This window comes from Puma concolor, chromosome D2 (assembly GCF_028749965.1).
Source record: "Puma concolor isolate L17-30 chromosome D2, mPumCon1.1.hap2, whole genome shotgun sequence".
NCBI classification, from domain to species: domain Eukaryota; kingdom Metazoa; phylum Chordata; class Mammalia; order Carnivora; family Felidae; genus Puma; species Puma concolor.
In genome coordinates, this window is record NC_141677.1 from 337,815 (window position 1) to 351,370 (window position 13,556).

At 38.0% G+C, this 13,556-nt stretch overlaps 1 long non-coding RNA gene and 1 other non-coding gene across 2 annotated transcripts; one reads left to right on the plus strand and one right to left on the minus strand.

Annotated features, from left to right (window-relative positions):
• Window positions 1-370: 370 nt before the first annotated feature.
• LOC147575728 (uncharacterized) lies at window positions 371-12,549 on the plus strand. The gene is made up of 3 exons (XR_015241954.1): window positions 371-620; window positions 1,549-1,684; window positions 12,413-12,549. It is a non-coding gene; the product is annotated as an uncharacterized LOC147575728 (long non-coding RNA).
• Window positions 10,864-10,969, minus strand: LOC147575729 (U6 spliceosomal RNA). The gene has a single exon (XR_015242124.1). It is a non-coding gene; the product is annotated as a U6 spliceosomal RNA (small nuclear RNA).
• Window positions 12,550-13,556: the final 1,007 nt, after the last annotated feature.

Sequence of the window (13,556 nt, forward strand, 5' to 3'; positions counted from 1 at the left end):
TACTACTACAATTGACCTCTAATCAATGGGGGTTTAGGGGCACCAACCCCCTGCAGTGGAAAATTCATGCATAATTTTCATTCCCTGAAGCTTACCTACTAATGGCCTACTGTGGTATATATATATATATACTGTGGTATACTGTATGCTTACAATAAAGTAAATGAGAGAAAAGAAAATGTTATTGAGAAAATCATAAGGAAGAGAAAATGCAATTTACAGGATGGTGCAGTATTTATAGAAAAAATCTGCATGTAAGTGAATCTGCACAGTTCAAACACATGTTGTTCAAGAGTCAACTGTCTTAACTAAAGTAGGCAAATCAAGTTTCTTATTATGTCTTGACGTTTGCTTTTTTCCTCATAGGTTTAGCCACGCCCATACTTTACAGCTAATTTAATAGCTAGGGAGAGGAAAATTGTTACTAGATTCCTAGAAACAGCCTTTTTGGATTTAGAGGATCCTTAGTTCCAAATCCAATTACAGGAAGTGTATCATCTGCTTTAAGAAAGACATTGAGAAAGAAAAGCATATGTGAAAAGGCAGGGCTGTTATGTTCCCGAGACGCCCACTCACCAATATTCTTAAGGGCACTGCCAAGGTGGAAAGGCTGAAGACAGGTGAGCTGAAGTTAAGTGGATATTAAAGTTGTAAAGCAAAGCCATAGCCCTCCACCTGGATCAATAAAATAGTTGATGTACAGTGTTGAAATAGTTATGGGTTTCCAAAAAACCTTGCTTCAAATTTCAACCTTGAGGTTTAGGACAATTTTGGAGTGAAAAACATGTTTGAAGTTGTGATATTTCACTTGTTTTTCACATGCATCTACCTGGTAAAAAGACCTGAGCACTCTCTCTTAAAAAGAACAGAAGATAATTCCATTTTTTCTACTGCTTTTTTTTTTCTTAGTATAATTCTTTGTCTCCTAAAGTCTGATTTATCTGATTAACATTCAGTCTGATCCAATTTCTTTCAAAGACCTAACTTTATCTTCCCAAGTCTCCAATATGGACAGTAGGCAGGCTTTATACAATGAGTGCACAAGGCTTTGTTCTTTCGTAATATCTTACCTGTAAGTCTTTAAAGAGAACCATGTTCCTTTCCTTCTGGGCTACAATTCTAAGCAATTTAATATTTTCTATGTGTTTGTCAGTACAAATAACAGTGTCTCCGTATTGCTGGTTTTAAAATGCATGTGCATAGTCATGAGGAATAATGGCCTTGAGATTGCTAAAGATTTGCTTCTTAAAAAACAAATTTATTATGCATCTTGTTCATTTCATCTTGGAAGAAATGGATAAGATAATTCTAAGAGAAAAGATAGTGTAAACATTACTGGATGTGAGTGGGTGGGAGGATAATATGTAGTAGATCAAATAGAATAAACCCAAGGAGAACCCACAGTGAGAGCTCTATATTGAGGCATTTGGGGTGGTTTTGCATAGCACATCTGTATATGTAAGGTCTGAGGGGAGAAACTAATGATGGAGGTGGTTATAAATCAATTAGGTAATGAGAAATAACTAAGTTGAAAATTCTGTCCTACAGTTGGCATATCCAAAGTCAAATGATGTGTGATCCTCGAGCTCAAGAGGTTTACTACCTAATGGATATTCAGATGCTTTAAACACAGACACACAAGATGTAAGAAGTGCTGTGCATTGAGGGAGGACACAGTTCTAAGGTATGTTTACAGGTAGCTCATCCACTGTGTATACGACAGTCTTCACAGAGAAAGTATAGTTTTGGATGAATATTGAAGAGTGGACAGTAGTTTATCATGCAGAGGAAAATGAGGGGCATTCTTAATGGGACATAGGAAAACCAGAAGGCATTCAGAAAATTAGTATCTGGTATGATGGAGGAGGAGTTGCAGCAAAAGGATTAAAGCTGGAAGGGTTGGACACCCACATAGGGCTGGGAGTAGTGCCTGCTCCCACCCATGGGTGCAGATCCCTCAAACTTCATAGGGTATTGATGTGAGTGCACAGAAGGGGCTTGTGCAGGAGAGGGGAATAATTATCCTGGACTGATCAGTGCTCTGGTTGCAATGAAGGACCTTAAAAACAAAATCCAAGAGATCAAACCAATTCTAATAACTTAACTGTTTCACAGAACAAAGATCACGAATATTTATGTTATCAGACAGAGGGCCAATTCTGAACTCAGGTTGGACTGCTCACCACTTGAAAAGCAATATTTGAGAGACAAGTGATGGTGGGCAAGGCAAGTTTGCTTTATTCAGGAAGCCAGCAACCTGAGAAGAAGGTGGACTAACGTCCCAAAGACCATCTTCCTGTCCAGATGAAGCAAAGGGGTTTGTTTATTATTTTTTAAAAATATAACTTATTGTCAAATTGGCTAGCATACAGTGTGTACAGTGTGATCTTGGTTTTGGAGGTATATTCCTGTGGTTCATCGCTTACATACAACACCCAGTGCTCATCCCAACAAGTGCCCTACTCAATGCCCATCACCCATTTTCCCCTCTCCCCCACCTCCCCCACCAACCCTCAGTTTTTTTCTCTGTATTTAAGAGTCTCTTGTGGTTTTCCTCCCTCCTTTCTATTTGTAACTATTTCTCCCTTTCCTTCCCCCATGGTCTTCAGGGAAGGATTGGGATATGGGGGGGCAGGTGCCCAGGATGCTACTCATATGCTGATGTAACTCTGAACAGATTTTCTGGCATCCGTGACAGTTTTTTTTTCAATGTGGTCAGAATTATCTTCTGGGTCCTTCACTCCTCAAGGCAGTGGTCTGAAAATCTCAAGGAAATTAGGTTATTTCTTCTATCAAGGGACTTAAGTCAGCAACCAAGGAGTGCATGGACTTGAAGCAAGGGAACCCTCAGACAAGTTGGTTTGCTGATACATTGATAGGAATATAAAAATATCCAGTGTCCAATAACATAAAATTCAGAATGTCTGGCGTCCCACCAAAACTAACCCTGCATGCAAAGAAGCAAGAAATTACTGCCCTTATTGAGGAGATAAACTGATAAAGTTAAGCCAGGCTGACAAAGATTTTAGAATTAGTAGGCATTAAAAGTTATTGTAACTGTAACCCATACTTCCAAAAGTTAAATTGAGATATGGAATATATTAAAGTTTAAAATTTTAAAAATTTAAATTTTTAAAAATAAAAAATTGAACTTCCAGAGACAGAAATACAATGTCTGAGATGAAAGATCCACTGGATGATAGGATTAACAACAGATTAGATTTTGCAGAAGAAAGTATTAGTGAACTTGAAGGTTTAGTCATAGAAATGATCCCAAATGAAACAAAAAGAGCAGGGGATGTATTTGCTTTATAAGGTGACTTCAATAAGTTACCAAAAGCTCACTTCTATTGCCCTTGATAAAGTCTCTGTGTTGATCTAAACAAACATTTTTTTTTTTTTTTAAATAGGCTTTATACACAACATGGGAGTTGAACTCACGACCCTGGAATCAAGAGTTGCATGTTGACTGATAGCCAGGCAACCCATCCAAAAGTTCACTTCTAGAGGTCAGAGGTCAAAAATCAGTTTCACTGAGCCAAAATCAAGGTGTTGCTGTGCTATACTCTCCTTGGAGGATTTAGAGGGGAGAATCCCATTCCTCAGCTTTTCCAGCTTCTACAGCTGTGTCCCTTGTGCCCTTCAGTGGGTGGCCCCGTCCTCACTCTTCACGACCAGCAGCAGGGCATCTTGCTTCAGTGGCCATGATGCCTTCTTCTTCTTTGTTAAATCTACCTCCTCTTCTTTCTTGGGAAGACACTTGTGATTGCATTTAGGATTCACCCAGATGACTCAGGATGACCTCCCCCACCCCATTTCAAGTTCCTTGAATTAATCCTGCAAAATCTCTGTTGCCATATAAGGTGATATTCACAGGTCCAAATATTAGGGCCTGGATGTCTTTGGGGGCTGTCATTCAGCCCTCAGCTCACCACAAAGAATTTTAAGGTATGGTCAGGGAATATAATTGTGAGACAGCATCAGAGATACAGTACACTTGTATTTAGAGTTCGTGAAAGAGAAGAGTGTGGAAGAAAAACTGTTAAAAATGTAATAAGCAATTTTTCCCAAATAAGAAGCAATTGATTTCCAAATAAACTCATAAATTTAAGAAATTCAGTGACCCCAAAGTGAAAGAAACATGAACAAAGCTATGCTAAAACACATCTTAGTCAAACAGTCCAAAACAGAGAAAAATTTTTATTATTTTTATTTTTTAAGTTTATTTATTTTGAGAGAGAGAGAGACAGAGAGAGAGAGAGCTCATAGGAGGGGCAGAGAGACAGGGAGAGAGAGAAAATTCCAAGCAGTTTCCACCTGTCAGCTTAGAGCCTGATGCAGGGCTCAAACTCATGAAGTGTGAGATAATGACCTGAGCTGAAATCAAGCATTGGATGCTTAACTGACTGAGCCAACCAGCCACCCCAAGAAAGGTATTTTAAAAATGTATATTAAGAAGACATTACATCAGAAAAACAAAGATCAGGATGACAGCAAACATCTTGGTACAAACAATATAAGTGAGAAAATAGTAATGTGATATTTTTAAAGTATTGAAAGTGTGTGTGTGTGTGTATACATATATATATATATATATATATATATATATATATATATATATACATATATATATATATTGAGCCTACAATTCTGTATCCAGTAAAACGTTCTCTTTTTTTAAATATGAAATTTATTGTCAAATTTGTTTCCATACAACACCCAGTGCTCATCCCAACAGGTGCCCTCCTCAATGCCCATCACCCACTTTCCCCTCCCTCCCACCCACCCATCAACCTTCAGTTTATTCTCCGTTTTTTTTTTTAAATTTTTTTTCAACGTTTATTTATTTTTGGGACAGAGAGAGACAGAGCATGAACGGGCGAGGGGCAGAGAGAGAGGGAGACACAGAATCGGAAACAGGCTCCAGGCTCTGAGCCATCAGCCCAGAGCCCGACGCGGGGCTCGAACTCACGGACTGCGAGATCGTGACCTGGCTGAAGTCGGACGCTTAACCGACTGCGCCACCCAGGCGCCCCTATTCTCCGTTTTTAAGAGTCTCTTATGGTTTGGCTCCCTGCCTCTCTACATTTTTTTTCCTTCCCCTCCCTCATGGTCTTCTGTTAAGTTTCTCAGGATCCACATAAGTGAAAACATATGGTATCTGTCTTTCTCTGTATGACTTGTCTCTAAAGAAGACATCCGGATGGCCAACAGGCACATGAAAAGATGCTCAACGTCACTCCTCATCAGGGAAATACAAATCAAAACCACACTGAGATATCACCTCATGCCAGTCAAAGTGGCTAAAATGAACAAATCAGGAGACTATAGATGCTGGAGAGGATGTGGAAAAACGGGAACCCTCCTGCACTGTTGGTGGGAATGCAAACTGGGGCAGCCACTCTGGAAAACAGTGTGGAGGTTCCTCAAAAAATTAAAAATAGGCCTAACCTATGACCCAGCAGTAGCACTGCTAGGAATTTACCCAAGGGATACAGGAGTACTGATGCATAGGGGCACTTGTACCCCAATGTTTATAGCAGCACTCTCAACAATAGCCAAATTATGGAAAGAGCCTAAATGTCCATCAACTTATGAGTGGATAAAGAAATTGTGGTTTATATACACAATGGAGTACTACTTGGCAATGAGAAAGAATGAAATATGGCCTTTTGTAGCAACATGGATGGAACTGGAGAGTGTGATGCTAAGTGAAATAAGTCATACAGAAAAAGTTCTTTAAACAATGAAAGTACAGGGCACCTGGGGGGCTCATTCTGTTGAGCGTCCAACTCTTGATTTTGGCTCAGATCATGATCTCATAGTTTGTGAGATTGAGCCCCACATTGGGCTCTGTGCTAACAGTATGGAGCCCGCTTGGGATTCTCTCTCTCCCCCTCTCTCTGCCCCTCCTCTGCTTGCATGCTTGTGTGTTCTCATTTTCAAAATAAATAAACTTAAAAAAAGAAAAATAAAAAATGAAAGTACAATCAACTTTTTCTGAAACATACAGGAACAAAAAATATTCACTACCTACATACCTATACAATAGGAAATCTATTAGAGTGAAGAAAAAATTATAATGGAAATGTGGATGTACACAAAGGAAGAAAGAGCAATGGAAATGAGAGCTACATGTATAAATGTATCAGATATTTTCTTCTTTTAAAAACTTCTTTAGAGAACAGACTGCTTAAATAAAAATGATGGTGTTGTGATATGGGATTTATAACGCATGTTAAAGTAAGATGTGTTAGGGACATTGGAGGTATGTCCCTGAAAGGTTATGTGGTGCACATGAAGGGGCATAACACCACTTGTAGGCTGACCCTGATGTACACTGTAAACCCCAAAGCAACAATTAAATTAAGAAAGAAAAGAACTGAACCTAACTGACATACAAAGGAGAAAAACTATAATAACAATATTATCCAATTAATCCAACAGAAGGCAGGAAAAGAAGAAAAAGGGAACAAAGATTAGAAGGAACAGTGAGAAACAGATAACAAGGTGATAAATTTGAATACTGAATATAGTAATATCAATAATTACAGTGAGTGATATGATCTCTCTATGCCGATTACAAAATAGGTTGTTAGAGTCGATAAAAAGTAAGATACAACTTCATGCTGCTTGTAGTAAACATACATCAAATATATAGATGCAATTAGACTAAAACTAAAAGGACAGAATACTGTGCTGATACTCATCAATATAAGTTGCAGTGCTATCTTTATATCAAATTAGATTTCAAAGAAAATACTTTTATCAGAGTTAACAAAATCATTTCATAATGAGAAAAAGTCCAGTTCATCAAGAAGATATAATATTCCTAAGTGTTTATGCATCTAATAATAGAGCTTCAGAATACATGAAACAAAAAATAGGTAAAACTGCAAGGAGACATAGACAAATTCACAATCATTCACAATCAGTTGAAAATTGCAATACCATTATTTCAGTAACTAATAGGTCGACAAGACAGAAAATCAGTAAGAATATAGTGGATAGAAAATCAGCAAGAATATAACAACATGATCAGTTAAGTTAAAGATGTAACAATACCATCAACCAAGTTGACCAAATTGACTTTTATAGAATATGCCACCCAATAACAGAAGAATACAATTAAAAAAAAATTTAAATGGACTTTTCCAAAGTTGATCATATTCTGGGTTATAAAATAAATTTCAATGGAGTTAAAAGGATTAAAATCATGCAGGTGTATTCTCTCACACCAGTGGAATTAGAAATCATTAACAGAAAGATATCTGGGCAAACTCCAAATATTTGAAACTAAATTACACAATTGTAGATAACACTTGGGACAAAGAAGAAATCAAAAGTAAATTAGAAAGTATTTCAAACTGAATGAGAATGAAAACTCAGTATATAAAAATTTGTAAGATACTACTAAAGCCATACTTAGGGAAAATTTATGGAAACAAATATCTGTAATAAAAGAAAAGAGTCAAGTTAGTTAACTCATTTTCCACATTAAGAACCTAGAAAAGAGAACAATTAAGGTCAAAATTAGTTGAAGAAAGGAAATAATAAAGATGGGAATGCAAATCAAGGAAATCTGAAAGCGTAAACACAATAGAGAAAATGCATAAACCATCAGCTGGTTCTTTGAGAAGACCAATTGAAAAATCTCTAACGTGACTGATCCTGAAAAAAAGAATACACAAACTATCCATTTCAGGATGAGAGAGGTGATACCACTAGAGATCCTGTAGAAATGAAAAGGATTTTAAGGGAATACTATGGATAACTTTATGTCAATAAATTTAACAGCTTAGAAAAAAGGAACAAATTCCTTGTGTGATGCAAAATGAGCTCTCACAGAAACAGATAACCTGGATTGCTCTCCATCTATGAAAGAAATTAAATTGTAGCTTTTTTAAAAAAAATTAACTTTATTCATTTTTTAGAGAAAGAAAAAGAGAGAACAGCAGAGGAGGGGCAGAGAGAGAGGGAGACAGAGAATCTGAAGCAGGCTCCACATTGACAGCATAGAGCCTGATGCAGGGTTTGAACTCATGAACCATGAGGTCGTTACCTGAGCCAAAGTGGTATGCTTAACCCATCGGGCCATCCAGGCATCCCTAAAATTATAGCTTTTAAGTTTTCCTACAAAAAGAACTCCCCTTCCAGAAAGCTTCACTGGTGAATTCTATCAAGCACAATAATGGAAAAAACACCAGCATTGCAAAACTCATACAGAAGAAAGAAGGGAATATTTCCCACTCATTTTGTGAATCCAGGAATTACCTGGACACAAAATCAGCCAATGACACTGTAAGAACACTGCAAACCAATATTCCTCATAAATGAGAATGAGAAATTCTAAAGAATATTTTTGCAATTTGAATCCATCAATATGGATATCCATCAATATACTTCATGAACATTAGAATTTCCACAAGAAATGCAAAATTTGTTTAACATTTGAAAAATCAATCAATATATTAATTATAACAAAAAACTAAAAAAGAAAAATCATGTGATCATCTCAATAGAAAAAGCATTCAAAAAATTATTCATTCTTGAAAAAAAACTCACCAAATAGGAGTATAAAGGAACTTATTCAAGTTGATGAGGCTATATTGAAAACCTACAGATAACATGATACTACACGGTGAAAGCATAGATGCTTTATCCCTAAGATCTAGTATAAAATGAGGATGTCCCTTACTAATCTACTTCTATTCAGTATTCTACTGGAAGTTCTAGATAGCAATAAGTTCAGAAAAATAAAACGTATTCAAATGGAAGAGAAATAGGTAAAATTATCTTTATTCACAGATGACATGATCATCTCTGTAGCAAATCTGAGGGAATTTTCAAAACAAAAGACTTCCAGAGCTAATGGGTGAGTTTACCAATGAAGCATCATAAAAGATTAACATGAAATGGAATATGAAATACTTAGAGATGAATTTGAGTAAAGAGTGAAAGTATCATGCAATGGAAATTACAAACTATTTCCGGGAAAAACTGGGAAATATAAAGTGTTCATGATTCAGAAGATTTATTACATTATTAAAGTTTCAAATCTCCCCAAATTAATCTACATACTCAAAACAATTTCTTTTTTTTAAATTTTTATTTGTTTTTGACAGAGAGAGAGACAGAGCATGAGCAGGGGAGGGGCAGAGAGAGAGGGACACACAGAATCCGAAGCAGGCTCCAGGCTCTGAGCTGTCAGCACAGAGCCTGACGCAGGGCTCAACCTCACAGACAGCGAGATCATGACCAGAGCCGAAGGTGGATGCTCAACCGACTGAGCCACCCAGGCGCCCCCAAAACAATTTCAGCCAAAATCCCATTGTTCATAGCCAAATAATGGCAAGAGTCCAAATGTCCATTGACTGATGAATGGATGGAGCTAGAATGTATTATGCTAAGTGAAGTAAGTCAGTCAGAAAAAGTCAAATACCATATGATTTCACTCATACATGGAATTTAAGAAACAAAACAGATGAACATAGTGGGACAAAGAGAGAGGGAGAGGCAAATCATAAAGCAGACTTTTAAAACAATGTTTAGTTACTTTTGAGAGAGAGAACATTAGCCCAGGGGACAGGCAAATAGAGAGGGGGACAGAGGATCCCAAGGAGGCTCTGTGCTGACAGTAGTGAGCCTGATGCGGGGCTCAAAGTCATAAACTGTGAGAGCATGACATGAGCTGACGTAGGATGCTTGACCAACTGAGCCACCCAGGCATCCCAAGATGACTCTTAACTATAGAGAGTAAACTGGGGGTTACTGGAGGAGAGGTGGGTGGGGGATGGGGGAAATAGGTGATGGGGATTAAGGAGGACACTTGTAACGCGCACCAGGTGATGTACGGAAGTGTTGAACCACTGAATTCTACTCCTGACACTATTACATTGTTTGAAAACGAACTGGAATTTAAGTAAAAACTTGTGGGACGCCTGGGTGGCTCAGTCGTTCAGTGTCCAACACTTGACTTCAGCTCAGGTCATGATCTCACAGTTCATGAGATTCTCTCTCTCCCTCTCTGCTCCTTCCCATTCTCTCTCCCTCCCTGTCTCTCCCTCATAACAAATAAACATCCAAAAAAATAAATAAAAGCTTGAAGGAAAAAAATCCCGTTGTTAGGTACTAGGAAACGCAAATTAAAAGTATGGATTGTACCAAACGCCATTCAGGATGTGAAGCAGCTGGAACCCCCTTGCACTCTGGACAGTGCACTCAGTGAAACAGTGTCATCACTTGGAAAACTGGCAGTTTCTTAAAAAGTTGAATGCATCCTTACCATATGATCCATCCGTTCCACTCCTGAGAGCTTGTGCTTAAAGACGTGTATGTAATGTTATAACTGCTTTGTTGTTAATAGTCAAAACCAAAACAACCCAAATGTCCAGCAAGGGGTGAGTGGATGGCTGAACTGTGGTATAGCATAGTATCAAACCCTATTCAGCAGTAAACACAAGGGAGCTTCTGCTACATGCTCCAACACGGAAGGGTCTCAAAACATTCGCATGAAGTGAGAGAAGGCAATATGCTTTAGAAAGCGTGTAGTGTATGGTTACCTTTTTGTAAACTTCTGGGATATGCAAACTAATATTTAGGGACTGACAGCAGACCAGTGTCCGCTTGGGGATAATGAGGACAAGCAGGGGTGGGTGGAGAGTTACTAGGAGCAAGAGGAAATTTGCAGTGGTAATGGATGTTTAATATGTTGGTTGTGGTCATGGTTTCATGGTGTTTGCACATGTTGAAGCTCATCACATTGTATACACTAAAGTGTGATTAATTGTATGTGAATTATTTAAATCAACACAACTATTTTATTAATAAAATAATCCTCGGAGGTGGAAAGTAATTGTGCTTAAAAATCTGAAGTAAGCCATTGCCTTCTACATGCCATTCTTGCACAAGGGGCCATGCTAATCTCTGAATCGATACAATTTTTAGTATATGTACAGCTGACGTGAGCACAAGCCGTTGCTTTTTAAAGACATTACAATATGTCTGTTTGTAAACCTTCCTATAATTATAGATGCATAAAAAATGAAAAAGCTATTCTATTCAGGGCCTGAATTTCTGCTAATACTGCATTGGAGGTACAAATACAGTATTTAATAATGAAGTAAAGTAGAGGTGAAAACAGAGGTTGGGGATGCAAAGCATGCTAATTCAAAATATAGTTTTGACATTTAGTTGAGATAAATATCTTTCCTTCTGCATCTGTACCGAATTGAAAATTGATGAGGACATTGGTGAGGACACCCGAAGACATTTATGGGAGTTGAAATCTAAAAGTAAAGAGGCAAAGTATCAGTGATTTATGAACATAGTCTGTTTCAGTAAAAGGAAAGTGAATTTTAAAAATCTCAAGCATATACCTTGGTAAATAATTTCAAAGTATAAAATTGACTCCATGAGCTAAAAATTGGCCAAAAAGAAGCATAAAACTCATATTTAGGAAAAGCTATAAGGACAATCAGTCCCTTTGTTGTAAGTAAAACTTTATTCCTTTTCATGCATTCACTTTTATTTGACTTGATGTGTTTTGAAAAATCCTTATAAATGGATTTTCATCCAATGTCATTTCAATCACTTCCTTCAGGAATCTGTTTCTTAAATTTACAGTTTTTGATGTCAATAGAATCACGATTTTAAATTTGGTTCTTAATTTTATATACTCAACCATACCTCATCCACTGACGAGATTTTAAAAATATTTTTTAATGTTTATTTATTTTTGAGAGATGGAGCGAGCAGGGAAGGGGCAGAGAGAGAGGGAGAGAGAGAGAATCCCAAGCAGGCTCTGCCCTATCAGCCTGACACACAGAGCCCCACACGGGGCTCAAACTCACAAACTGTGAGATCCTGACTTGAGCCAAGATCAAGAGTCGGATGCTTCACCAACTGAGCCCCCAGATGACCCTTATCCACTGATGCTTTTAGACATGCTTTGGCATTTACACTTTTCTGATGTCATCTACTCAGTGGAACCACATTGTCTATGCTCCCAAAAGCATGACCTTCTCCCTGTGGCTACCTTCCTTTGGGCTATTTCTCTGTTAACGCACAACCTAACTTATGTGGTGTGTGTGTGTGTGTGTGTGTGTGTGTGTGTGTGTGTGTGCACGCGTGCGTGTGCGTGTGTGTGTGTTTTCTCTCCCTCCCTCATGGTGAAATTAAATGTGGTAAATGTCAAACACTAAGTTGATTTCTTGTTGGTAGCTTAATAAAAATATTTAGTAGGGAAAGATAAGAAGAGTAATAAAAATGATCTTGATTCCTCTGCCAGTCAGTATTTGCAGCTTACTTTTTACCACTAATGGGCTGCATTTTGAATGATCTTCATTTTTAGTGACTCTCCATATTACCCTTGAGAAACAAACCATCACCATTTCTTTATATTAATCAACAGGTCTTCTGTCTTCTAAGACTTTCTGCAATGCATATAGAGACCAAGATCGCATTCAAAGCAAGTTGTATTTGCTTCCTAAGTGACAAGATAACTACTCCGTGGTGCTTCTGCTGTGTGTTAACAACAGATCTGGGTGGTAGCTTAGGGGCAAGGATGAGGAAGGACATGACAACAGGTGGTCAGTAAAATATGTATTTATTCATTAGTCTCCCACAAAATGTCAGTCAATACGCATCTGAAATGAAGTCAAATATTACTCAGGAGTGTGGTGTCATCATAATGGAGTGAGGGCTAGACCAGTAGGTCTTTTCTGAAGTGATCTTTGTGCAGTGTTCCCAGGAGCTGGAGGCAGACCCAGGAGCACAGGGCCAGGGACAGTTGAAAGCTGTCTGGGAGACCCCGCTTCAGGCTCACAGTCTACACTGGGACATGAAACAAGCTTGAGTTTCAGTATAATTAAGTTTGACTTTCTCAGTACATTGTGTTAGATAAAACTATGTCTTATGTAACTGTTCTTTTCCTCGTGTTACAGAAGTAGATTCTGAGTGAAAGTGCTTTCAATCTAACCATGTGACCAACAGCCAATGAGCTAAACTAAATTTACTCCTAAGTTGTGACCAATGAGGAGGCTGTAGAGACCACGAATATGTGCTACATAAATGAACTGACTTGCCAGACTAGCTCATGAACTAGTCTAGGTGGAAAAATTTCTTCCATCTGACTCATTGGCATGGTCCATAAGAAAGTACTAAGGTTTTTCATAAATTGTGCTCTAATACGTTTTGAAGGGATTCCACCATACCTCATTAGTTTATTTGGATGTTCTGAACATTTATCGGGAGAGAAGTGGTTTCTGTTTCAACCAAAGTCAAGAAATTGCTACAACAATACACTTAATCACGGTTTTAAAATCTATTGTTACTTAGTGTAACAAGCTCTTCCAGTCTGGAAGAGCTGTGGTCACTTCTAAATGAACAAAGGGCATTTGGCATTTTTATCAGTTATTTCAGACATCACTAAAGGATTGACTTGATCTCTGTGACTTGGGGTCTACTTTGTCATCTGCTCTTACTTCTGTGCTATTCTGACCCAGTAAACCACAGCGGTTGCAGCTTTGCATCCTCTGCGAGGTTGGGCCAGTGAG